This window comes from Pseudomyrmex gracilis, unplaced genomic scaffold (assembly GCF_002006095.1).
Source record: "Pseudomyrmex gracilis isolate BER0280 unplaced genomic scaffold, ASM200609v1 scaffold_186, whole genome shotgun sequence".
Classification (NCBI taxonomy): domain Eukaryota; kingdom Metazoa; phylum Arthropoda; class Insecta; order Hymenoptera; family Formicidae; genus Pseudomyrmex; species Pseudomyrmex gracilis.
The window spans coordinates 40,964-53,647 of NW_018020770.1; the positions used below are offsets into that span (position 1 = coordinate 40,964).

The 12,684-nt window shown below is 38.5% G+C and overlaps 1 protein-coding gene across 4 annotated transcripts in view; it reads right to left on the bottom strand.

Moving 5' to 3' along the window:
• LOC109858085 (growth hormone secretagogue receptor type 1) overlaps nt 1–12,684 on the bottom strand; it is a 73,100-nt gene that overhangs the window by 5,049 nt on the left and 55,367 nt on the right. The gene's annotated exons all lie outside the window — the stretch shown is intronic.

Consider the following 12,684-nt stretch of genomic DNA (forward strand, 5'->3'; position numbering starts at 1 on the left):
ATTGAGTAAATCAGGCCAATCAGCGCCGACCTTTAGCCAGGCGCACGTCAGTGAGCCGCGCGCCTGGTGTGTGTGAGCGCTCACTGACGTGTGCTTGGTTAAAGGTCTGCGCTGATTGGTTTGATTTACTCAATAATTACTCTTTTATTATAAATAATAAAAAAAATGGTTCAGGACTTTTCGACTCAGTTTTACTCCTTCTACCTGCCTACGAGAGATTGTACGGCAATTCTGGGACACCCTGTATATACACGCACAGTTTCCGCTCAAACATCCTGCGAATGGCTCGTAAGGCCTTATATATTTCTTATTATTAAAACAAAATAAGTTTAATCCATTCGTTCAATAGTTCAATCTATTCGTGTCTCTCATAGATTAAATATAAATTTATAAACATATATATAAAATATTAATTATGTTTCAGATTGAAACTAACCGGAAAAAAAAAAAACATGAAATACGCGAAATATTTTTTTTGTAAAATTGTGAAACGGTGTGGAAAAGATTATCGCTCTTCATTGTTTTACATTTTACAAAAAAACAAGCGCAAGGAGCATGGAGAGCGCGTGTCCGCGCAATCACTTTTCCGCGCTGTGAAATAGAATATCCTATTTTTTGCCTCGTTCCCGGCACTTTACACAGACCGCTACACAGGTCGAACTCAATTTTCGCGCCCCCGAACGAGCGTAAGGTGATATCGAATTTCCCCGAGTGCTTGGGTGAAATGTGATTTCGTTAATTGCGCGCCGCTATTTATTTTGACGCGTCGTTGTCTGCTTGCGCACAAAAAAAAAAAGAACAACGGTCTTTTTAACCCTTTTTTTTTTTGGAGTAGAAAAAGCGAGAGTGTTAACGCGCAAATATGGAGTGTCGGATTCTTTTGCGGCAAAAATTCAATATCTAAATACGGAATAGAAGAGGTACGAGATAATCAATCGCGTCTCGAGACGGTGACTTATTACGAGCCGAGAATGCAACAGGAAATCTACGAGGAGAAACTTTGAAACAGTCACACGTCATTCTGTCGGAACGTCGTCGACGCGCTGCATTCGCTCGCGTAAGATCGAGAGGCTCGTTTTCAAACGATCCATCACTGAATTGCGTTTGTTGTTCGCAATCAATGACGCGTTAATTTCACTCTACGATCTTTTCGCAGAATCGCGCTAGTGGAGATACGTTCATACTCGCAATGTGAAACTTAACTGAATCTTTTCGAATTGAGTTATCTTACTCACAAAAATTGTATTTCGCGAATCTGACACGCGGAAAATTTAACCGCACAAGTATTAATTGCACAAGTTACGAATATACTGTATACTGCATATTAATTGCACAAGTTACGAACATACATGAGACCGAACATTTCGCGCGAGAATATCCGCGGCGTTTCTGTCTTACATGTGACGCGCAAATTTTATGCGCAACCATTCTTTTCGCGAACAAGTCATTTTATTGTGCAATACGCGCATTTTACGCAAATTTGCAATTCCGTCACTTCAAACGAGACAGTAGGTACATGCAATACTTATGCAAATCTGATTTTCAGTTTATTCACGAAAATGCGGACCGCAAGCGTAACCGCGAGCGAGATAGAAGAAGAAGAAGAACATTTGCATGTAATTTCACATTTTCCACTACGCTTCTGCGAGTTAAAAACAACAACAACGAGTTTGTTTCGCAGGTTTTGTTCATCACGTACTCTACGTGGAATACCGATAGTTGTACCGCGACTTTTGAAGACGCACATTCTCCAACGAATTTGATATCCGCATCTGCTTTTTGTCTTAAAATTTGATTGTCCGCGCAATTTCGCATCGGCGCGCGCATTAAAAGCGCCGACTGTACACGAAGTTCTATCTAATTATTATTAAGTGGCGAAACGTAAGGCGCCTTGAAACTAAATGAAACGCTCGATATATCCCCTCGTATAAATAAGGGTTGTTATTATATTTATACAACAGAAAATATATAAGGGTTACATTCGCTATAATTAAATTCCACCGAATGATAAATGAGGATATCGAGCGTTATTTGTTGAAATATTAAATTAACTTCGCGTAAGTTTTAATTGCGGCAGTTAATCAATTTCGCGTTAATAACAAAATCTTTTCAAAACGCGAAATCAAACTATTGTGATTTATAAATAAAATGATAAGCAGAGAGAGAGAGGGAGAAAAAGGAGAAAAAAACGATCGGTAAAAATAATTGCGCGGAAAACTAACGCGAATATTTTACGCGTTCGTAAGTGAATTCTGTTTTTAATTCGTGTTTTATTACTTTACTCTTTGTGTGTGCCGCGTGAAACAAGCGAAATTTCATAAACTTGTCACCGTAACACTTTTCGAGAAAAATATATAGTACACACACGAGCAAAACCACACTCGAAACTTTCTATGACGCGGCGCATCAACAACACATGCAACGTAGAGATACACACATCAACTTCAATTTAATTGATCGTGACTAACGGTGAATTACGTCATCATGATTGATATGGGATTTTGAATCTCATGTATATTTAAAGACCTGTTTCAATTGTTTATTAATTGTTCAAACAATTTGTTGTCGATATATCGTTCTTCAGTTTCTTCGATCCGATGGATTCAACCTGTGTTTTCTCTTTTGCAGCATCGCGTGTCGCAAGGACTCGGAAATTACAATTTGAATTGCGTGCTTCTAGCCTAGAGAAGCATTCGAGCTTCGTGGCTTCGAAGATGTCACTCAGTTACATCTCTCGGAGTCCCATTAATACGGGTTATTTAGTCTTTGCTTAAGAACCCTTTCGAGATCGCATCTGCCAAATCCTTCATGAAGTAAGCTTCCCGGTTAATTCGGGTTTTGTCTACTGTTGATTTTCCAGCGCTTCCGTGATCCTTCGAAAATAGAACTTTGAATCTTATCCCTCAGTATACACACCATGTCCGAGTCCCTATTTAGCCACACATGATTTACAGCGTAACCCCCGATGTTTTCTTTCGCTTATAACTCGGGCTGCAATCAATCAATTTTTGACAACTGTTTTTTCAATCGATAGCCTATCTATCTTAAAAAAAAAGAATATCTACATTAGAAAGTCAAAACTAATACAAAAAAGGTAAAAGATATTTTAGAAAAAAGAAATTTTAAAATGCCACGTGTCGGTTACACCGCTCTGGGTTACGTTAACCGACACGTGGCATTTTAAAATTTCTTTTTTAAGGTGTGTACACTGAAGGTTAAGAGCAAGAATTTAATTTTATCGACGAATTTCTTTGCGCGCACTTTGTATATTTGAATTAACTTGAGACAGGCCTCAATTAAAATAACAGTGAAAAAGAGACCATACAGCTTATTTTATTCTGTCCACGGATGGAAGTGGTGATAAAGGAAAAAATAAAGGAAATTTTTTTCTCACCACTTCCATCCGTGGACAGAATAAAATAGGCTGTATGGTCTCACTGTTATTTGTATATTTGTTTTTTTGTTCTTTAAATTAATGACTTGTTTTGCACGTACGTTTGTTACAATATTTAAAATACATTTCAAATATCCGTGTGAAATATGAGACCGGCCCAGGTCTCGCGGCCTGAGTGCAGGGGCTACGAACATGGAAATCGTCCCGAGTTCAGAACCCGCTTGTCACTTTGTGATAAGATTTTTTCCGGGCCGGTCTCTCGAATAAATCGATTGATTGGCAAATTGAATTGGGCCTCCAAAAATTAATTCGAGTGAAATTTCAAATTATAAAATCAAATGAACAACGCTCACTGTAAAAAGACGGCCGTGTATCGCGTGGTAGTAGCATGCTGCACAAATCCTCACGTGTATGACATAACCGGACTTTAAGAAGATTTGGAACGTTTTTAAAACATGATAAAAGTTGTTGAAACTTGTTTTTAGTCATAAAATAAAATAAATAAATTTTACAAATATTTTCATTATTTGTTTCCATGGAAAATTCCAAGAAAATCGTTGTTAAAAACTCGGTAATTTCAAACTTTTAACATGAGTTCTTATGGGACTCATATTTTAATTGACAAAAAAGTAAGGTGAAAATGACACAGTTATTTGAAACAATTTTTACTGGTAGATTAAGAACTTAGAAATCGTTATGCAAAAGATGAAAGGACTTTTCCATGCAATTAAAGACAAAAATAATTGTTAAAACACCAAAAACGACGATTCTTAGAGTTATGAAAAAAAACGTGGCAACAGCACACGTGGCATCAGCTGGTCATTTACTGCGTAATGTTCAGCAGAACCATAGACGTAGAATATATAGACCGCGCGTTTGGCTGAAAAGATGTCTTCATGGTTGAGAGAGACAACATACTTTGAATAGTAACTCTCTCTCTGTTTATCAATGTCTGTGATGGGATCAGGGCCTACTGTTTCATATTACCTGTCATCACACCCCTTAATCTCTTTCACTCCTCTTCACCCCCACTATTTTTCTATCCCCACTTTTCCACTACTGTTCTATCAATCAGCGAAGACTTCTTTTTCCCCCACTACTTTGCTAGACAAAGATGAGGCTACTATTCAACACCAGTTGTCTCTCTCAACGTTGAAGACATTTTCTTAACATGGCAAAGGTAGGGAACGCGCAGTCTATACATTCTACGTCTATATGAGCAGAACAAGCTGCTTTGACCGGCCCAGTGGTCTCGCGGCCTGAGTGCAGGGGCTGCGAACCTGGAGGTCCCGAGTTCTCATCACCTAAGGATTTTTTCCGGGCCGGTCCCTCTCAACCGAGCTTATCGGTTGATCGGCGAACTAAATCGAGCCTCCAAATATTAATTCGGGTGCAATCCCGAATTTAATTTCCCTCCCACAAGGCGATCATAGTCACATCTTGAACACGAGCCCGACACAGATGGGCACGCCCACTGTGAAAGAAGGCCGTGTATCGCGTGGTAGTAATATACTGCACAACCCCTCCTTGTGACAAACGTAACTAATAATAATCAATTAATACAGACCCTGATATCTGGGGTCTACTTGACTTATCAACTTTCAAAAAGACTCCTAGAATGGCGTATTAATGGACTAACCTGATAAAGGTCCACTGAGCCAATATGTACCAATACCACCAATACTTAACAAGCTGCTTTGTAGCAATTGCGCAATTGTTGCCAAATGTAAATTTTACAAATGTCGATAGAGTAGATATCCTGATTCCTCTTTCCCCTGATTAATAGTCCCAAATAATTCCCCTCTGATTAACCCCTTAACCTACAATGACGGGCAGAGCCCGCGTACGATGGTCGGGCCAAACGTAAATATTACGGGCATAGCCCGCGTACGGTGATCGGGCCAGAAGTGAATATTACGTGGAATATTTGATATGCAATTACCGCGATCGTCCTACCACGGGCGATGCCCGTCATGTTTACGATTGGCCCGATCAGCGTGTTACACAAGTAACACGCCCAACATCTTCGAATCTAAATCGTAGGTTAAGGGGTTAATAGTCCCAAACCTCCTTAAATAGGCAAATCCCAAGACTTCTTCGTGTATATTTTCTACACGTTGGTTCAGAAGAGATTCCTTTACTACGGGATTAATAGTTTGTAGTTCCTTCATTATTTCGGTAACTTTCTTACTTAGAGGCGGCTTAAATAATAAAACATTGTGTGATATCTAGGTTGATTTCCCCATCGTACACATGATTGTAAGAAGCCTGTTATTTTTTCTAATTCAGAGAAAGGGCAAATAGTTCCAAAAATATGTAAATTTCAAACGTGACAGGCAGTTGGAACTAAAAACACGGGTGTTGTTGTGCGAATATGTGATGGAAATATTATTTATTCATGTATATAAATGAAACATAATAACGTTTCGATCTTTCGTTTAGGTTCTTTATCAAATTAAATATGTGCTGTTTAACAAACTTCGTGCAATACAATGATGATAAGTAAGATGTTATAATAAGTCGTATCGCAAACAAAAGGTGTACACGACTGATGAAAATTTTCATTAGTTCCAACTGTTATTTTTTGTTTTTTTTTTTTGTTTTTAATTCATTATTATTATTTCACATTTTCGCGCAATGCGAAATATCGAAGCAAATAATGTGTCCTGGCTACTACTTTTTGCGCGAAGTGTGTACATTGACGACCATCTCTCGATAAATACGCGAAAGGTACGCGCGAGTCGTCTTTGAACTTGGAGGGCGAGATTCGGATTCAGTCATGTAATACAATTTGCAGCTAAGCCAGTTCCATTGCTCCTTTATTCACAAAGCTCTGACGGGCGTTGAAAGCCCTTAAGCGGAAAGGAGGAATACCACGCGGATACTGTTAATTTTGCAACGGCGCATGAGAGAGCACTTATTAACCGAGATGCGTCTATCGAACCAGTAAAGCACTTTTTAAAGCAAATATAGGTAATAAGAAAAGCAGCTGGGAAGATACGATGTAATTCTTCCGCGTAAATTTTTTATCGCGTCTTCAACTTTAATCCGTCAACATTCTTTATTAAGCGGAATAAAGTGGATGACAAAGTTACGTGTTTTTTCGGCTAATTTTCGTTGTAAAATATTAACGGAATAAAATTTGAAGTCGTCGGAATGTTACAAATTCAAAGGAAGTGATGATCACTTTGCGACGATAACTTCGTTGCTGTTCAAGTTGATTAAATCGATATATTATTCCGCGCGCGCGTGTGTCTATGTGTGTGTGTGTGTGTAAGAAAGAGATAATTATATGAAACATTAAAGAAACGAGAGAGTACTAAAATCTCGAGCAAACAAATCTTCGACTTCTTACACGGAATTAATCCTCCGCGGAGCGTTGTAATTTGAGTTTGACGATTTAACGATTGTGACCGTTTTCTTTGGAAACGTAGTTTCGTCTGCGTTTCGTCATAAGTGACCCGTAAACTTGGGTTCTATATTTGACAACTGTGTGAGACGTCGATTTAACGCGTACAGACGCTTCAGACGTACAGGCTTCTGTGGAGAAGCGGTTTACGAGCGATATCGCTCTTTTACGACGCCTGTGCGGAGACCTCGACAGCACATGTAATACGCTTTTATCTCGGTTGAGCGTACACGTACGCGAGGGTGCGCGAGGGTTGACACAGTGGCCGACTGCACCTTTATATCGAGTAAAAATCGAATCCGATTTTCTCCGCTCCTTTCGGATCGACTCTTTTTCGACCGCGCGCTCCTCGCAACGAGCGTTTCAATAAAAAAAATAAGAAATACGTCGTGTACGAAACGCTAGTTATTCCCACGCACTTAGTCGCAACGTATATCTCGTGTTCGCATAAATTTACAAGTTTAATTACATATTGTTTACACTTGTCTTCACGTCATTTCTCTAGCCGCGAATTTTTTTTTTCCATTAAAAAATTCTACCTTGCAAATAAGCTTTTTATTTAAGTTTGTTGGAAGAGAAATTGAAAAGCTTTGTGGATGTGTTGCAAAAAATGCATATTTAATTCGTTAAAAAAATGTTGCAAAGAATAACGAAACGAACGTTCGTGTATCTCTACTGTTTTTCGCGCAACGTTTCGAGATTGCAACCGTCGGGTTGTGCGGCTGAAAGAAAGTGTGTGTAAGAAAGTTTATCACTTTAAATATTCTCGTGTATACACACACACGTATCCCCGAGATGTACGTGTGTTGTACATGACGTGCGTTTCGATAGCGACGCACACATCTCTCGTCCGCGCGCGCCGCTTTCATATAAGAGAAATGTTTACATACACGATACTTCCCTTATGCGCGACAATCTGCAATCTTAAGGAAAGCGTTGACATGTATCTGCTTTCATCACGAGGCATTCGAGCATAAGAGAAAAATGTGCTTGAGTCCGGAATTTATCGGACGAATATATCGCGTTTGGCTCGTCCTTTCTTTTTTCCCTATTTCGCTTTCCGTCTTTGGTTCAAGTGCATTCCGTGCGAGAGAGAGAAACGCGAGAAACTCGCAGCCCACATCATAAAACCTGGTATAGTTCCGGATCCCCGCTTTTTGTTCGAGAAAAAAATATTTTTGTTTTATATAAAGACGCGCGCAAATAAACACACGTGTATACTCTTCTGTCAACAATAATTTACAACTTTTTACTTGACAATCGATCCGGACAGCTTAAGATGTTTCTCGTAATTAATATAGTTTCATATTTTATATAGTTTTAATACATAATTAATATAGTTTCATATTTTTTTACTCACACGCGCACGAGTTTCTAATTTTTACCGAATCTTCGTGATTGAAACAAATAAACTGCGCAAATATGAAATATAACGACGCGCGTTGTTGTGTTTTCAACGCAGAAATAACACAATTTCAAGAATGTGTGTGTGTATGCTCTGATTTTACCATTTTTTGTTTAAACACAAACGAACGATGACGAATATTCAGTATTTATTGGCGTTATCTCAGTGTAATGTGCGATTCGCCGTTTGTATGCGCATCTTTAACTGCACGATTATCCACGTGTATTATTATTAGCTGTTTCACGCTCGAGAAAAGAACATCATCTCGTTCGCAATTTACGCGACGAATATATCAGACGGTCTCTCTTTCAACGAACTTGACGAGAATCCTTTTTATAAAGAAAATTGCGACGAACATCGGGCTGTGCGCACTCGCGGATATTGGCGAAACCGCGTTCATTCATCGCGCTAGTTTAGACGCGCCTGATCCTTGATAAAAGCTCGCTCTGCCCACGTTTCGTGTGTGGTCTCTTCTTTGCTCTAGGTTTTTATGAAAAACCGCCGGCCGTCTCTCTTTCGACACGTCGCCGCCGCCGCAGCATTAAGCGACAGCATCTCAAACGTATCTGTTGCTTTACATGTGTAATATTCTCTCGCCGGAAAATCTAACACTTGGAAACGCCGGAAGAATAAGATCATTAACGGCTCGGCGCCGATCTTCTCGCGAGCATTTCAATGCGCGCTTCAAAAGCGCGTATCCTTCTCCTTCTCCTCCTCTTTTTCCTCCTATATAAAAAAATCCATATGTACCGCGAAGTGCGCGTTTTTGACAGAAAAGCGATTTTGACAGTTTGTCGTATACGTGAAGAAAATTAAAAACGTGACTAAAGTTACTTGACAGGAAACAGTAGAAAAACAACACGTGACTAAAGTAACGTGACTGTAATTTATATTATATATATAACATTTTAAATAATATATATTATATACATATAATTTATTATATATGTATAATATACTTTATATATTGCATATTATATATATTATAAACAAATGTAGAAATGCATTTGAGAAGAACCTAATACAAGGTCGAAAGCGTTAATGCTACTAAGTTTCAATAAACTGATTTATAAATATTCACACATCAACAACAGTGTTTTGCTTCAATAGCCAGAATACATTTGTTTATAAAAACTCTTGAAGCTACATACACATATCTTTACAAAATTATATATATTATATATATACTACCGTAAGGTTACTGACCTCGGTCGCGCGACCTTGGCGGGGTCACTGACCTCGACCGCGCGACCTTGGCGGGGTCACTGACTTTGGTCACGTGACTACGATATATATATGTTTGTGTGTAATATATATAGATATAGAATATTATATATAATATATATAATATTCTCTGAAAAGAGTAAAAAAGAGAATATATATTATATATAATGGAAAAATATATTATATATAATATTCTCTTTTTTACTCTTTTCCCTGTCACGCGACTTTAGTCACATGGTGTTTTACTAATTCTCCTTGTCTCGTGACTTTAGTCACGTGTTGTTTTTCCATTCTCCTCTCTTTCTTTTATTTTTCGAGTTTGATTTTCATGCGTTTTTTCTGACATTTTTCATATGTGTATTATATACGATTTGTAAGACGTATATATTAGCTGTCATCGCGATGACAGGTTGTGTTCACCGTGTGGAATCACATCATTGTTGTCACGGTTTGCGGCAAAGCGCGAATATCTTTTGCAATAATATATCCTTTGACGGCTTGATGTGGCTCGAAGAAAACGAGTCTTCATTTTGCGACGAATTTGTGTCTCGCGACATTTGATTTTCTTTGACGTGGTATTCGCGATACAGCTCGTGAGAAGCGAATTCTTGCGCGTCGCGACGACGATCTTCACTCGTGTAATACGCACCGTCTGTTTGCGATTCCGCTTTATACGTCGTCGGAATGCACGTGTGCACCTTGCGCGGTAGGAAGGGATCCAATTACGTTGCCCGCGCAACGTTGTCTCTCTTTGTGGTCCGCGCGCGGAAATTCGGCGATTTCTTCGTCGCGGGAAATTTCTTACTCTCGTAGAAACGCCGAAAGTGTCTTTCCGCGCGTGACACGTACTATATTGCGCGGGGCGTAATGCGAGCGCAGTACACGTCGCTTTGTGTACACGTGGTGGATACGGATGACACAGTATCTTCGATACTGTGCTTCGTTAACGACTTCTCGTCGTTCAAAATGAAACGGAACAAAAGTGATGACTCATTCATGTGTCACAGAAGATGTCTCGTTACCGTTTCATAATCTCCCGACGGCGAGTGATCCGAAACAAAAAAAATATTTCCGTCTCGTTACGTATTAGAATTTCTCTTTTCTCTCTTCCAAAGTACATCACATTTAAGTAAAATACTGAGAAATTGTGCGACGCAGTATGAAAGAAAAACATGACGTGACATTTTCTTTCTCGGAGCAAAATTGCATCATACGACGGAAGTTGAGTAAACAGCACACACAACTCGATTCTGAAAAATTAATAAGCCGTCTGAAACAGGTTCGCTTCCTCTTTCACAAAACAAAGAGTCGCGGTTTGTTTTCGTGAAATCAATATGCTTATCGCAATTGGGACATAGACGCGCGCGTGCTAGGCGAATGTGACAAATCTGTGTAATTCATCATCTCGCGAGGCTAAGCCGACGAACTTAATCCCGCTATCCCGTTTCCTACGCACGTTCGGCACGTCAGAGCGAAATGTGTTTTTAACACACCACTTTAATTTGTGACACGCAAAAAGATAAGAAGATCTCGCGATCTATTCAGCAAGAACACACCGAATTGTTTGCTTCGTCAACGAAAACGTTTTGTTGGCAAAACAAAAAATTAATTAACAACTTTTTCTCGCTGGCCATAACAGCGATAACTGATCTTCTCCTCGCTATTCCAGCAAATATTTTTTCTCCTTGCATTCTGACCTCCCTGTGCGAACAAAATTCTAGAGCTCGATTATTCATCTGAGATAAGTTCACGTAATGAGCACCGCTTTACGATGACAATTAATCGTCACGTGTGCGAGTGTGTCGTAATTATATTTTAAAAACACTATACACAAAACAGGTGTATTAAATCGAAATCCAAGCAAGAGGACAAACAGAGAGCAAGAGAGAGACAATGAACAGCTTGTCGCGCGACACACGTGCATCTACGCGAATACAATCCGCGGTAACTATTGCTTTCCGCATGCTGACCGCATAATGCACATCGTAAACTGATTACAAGCTTTATGCAGACATACACGTGCAAAACTATTGCGCCACGCGTGTGTATTTACATTTTACGAATATATACATATATATATTTTGTTATCATAATAATAATAATAATTACGATATATTTGCAACCAATCGCTCGTTTTCTTTTTCTTGAAGAGAAAAAGTAAAGCGTTCATTAACGATATTATTCAGTGCATACTTTTCTCTCCCGAGAGAGTAAACAACAATATCAATATCGCAAGTAAGAAAGAGGATACCGTATCAAGAGATAACCCGCAAGAAGTGTTGCATACCGGATTTATAGTATCTTAAATTTCACAGCCGGAGTTAACTAACGACGAAACTTTCAGCGTGTGATCTAATCCAAACAAAACCGTTAATCGATAACCAAGTTGTGTCCATAATTTACATATAGCGTTAAAGTTACTCCGAACTTTTGAGAACAAGCAAAATTGGAAACGTACATATCACAGCCGCACATCGGACGCGCAGTTTGATAATCTCGCAGAGCGGCTGGTCGCTGAATCCTTACAAGTCGTAAAACTTTCGCGATAATAATAAAAAAAAAAAAAAAAACACACACAATGACATAATAAAATTTTTCAAGAAAAAGGATTATTGAAAACTCAGTCAAACTCGTACAACACAAAGAACGGTGAATTACAAAACTGCGTTGAAACATTAAGTATAAACAAGAAATATATAAGGACTTACGAGCCATTCGCAGGATGTTTGTGCGGAAACTGTGCGTGTATATATATATATATACACATGTAACGAATTCTATTTGTAAAAAAAAAAAAAAAAAAAAACTTTACTACTAAAAATTACTCTACTTTTAAGATTAGTTAGGGGGGTATCCGGGGTCTTTCATATGTGAGATGCAAATCCAGCATCCCGTATGAATTTAAGAATTGAGATTTCAATTAAAAAAACACTCACTTGTAAAAATTTACAAGTAGAATTCGTTACATGTGTGTATATATATATATATATATATATATATATATATATATACACGCACAGTTTCCGCACAAACATCCTGCGAATGGCTCGTAAGGCCTTATATATTTCTTGTTGACAATTTCAACGAGCCTTAAGTCTTAATTGATTAAATATAAAATTGTTTGATTGAGTCTTTAACAAAGTTGAGACAAAAATTGCGTCAAAGAAAATGCTGATGTGCAATAAACCTATTACAAAATTCTATTATGTGAAACAGATTTTAATTAAGATCGACCAACCATATCCCGCACAC